Consider the following 503-nt stretch of genomic DNA (forward strand, 5'->3'; position numbering starts at 1 on the left):
GGTCTCCATTGGTTATTTTTACTATAAGCATTTTTTTTTTCTATTTTTCTTCATAAAGGGCTTTGGCCAATAGCCTGCAGTAGATGTCTCTATATTCATTAAATTTTCTAAATCAAAATTCGAAGATTATAACTAACAAAAGGATACAAATAATAATAAACGAGGGAATACAAGTGCACTTAATAAAACACTCGTACTAAAAACATTAAAACTAAAAAAAACAGAAATCTATAATTAGTTATCGTCACCGACTTCAGACAAAAAAATAGAAATATACTATTTTATTGTACAACTCAGGTATTGTCTTTTTTTCTATAATCTCTATCACGATAACCTAATTTAAGCTCTTTATCTGTTGTTTCACGTCGATGACGTCATCAAGGCGGGCATCGTAATGGAGGATGAAAGCGCTTTCCTCCAGCTCCCTCGACACGTCCTGGAAGAAAACGAGCATAAACGTTTTGTATCAAGAATAAGATTAAACTGTAAAGTATATCGTATAT

Source organism: Penaeus monodon, chromosome 28 (assembly GCF_015228065.2).
Source record: "Penaeus monodon isolate SGIC_2016 chromosome 28, NSTDA_Pmon_1, whole genome shotgun sequence".
In the NCBI taxonomy this organism is placed as follows: domain Eukaryota; kingdom Metazoa; phylum Arthropoda; class Malacostraca; order Decapoda; family Penaeidae; genus Penaeus; species Penaeus monodon.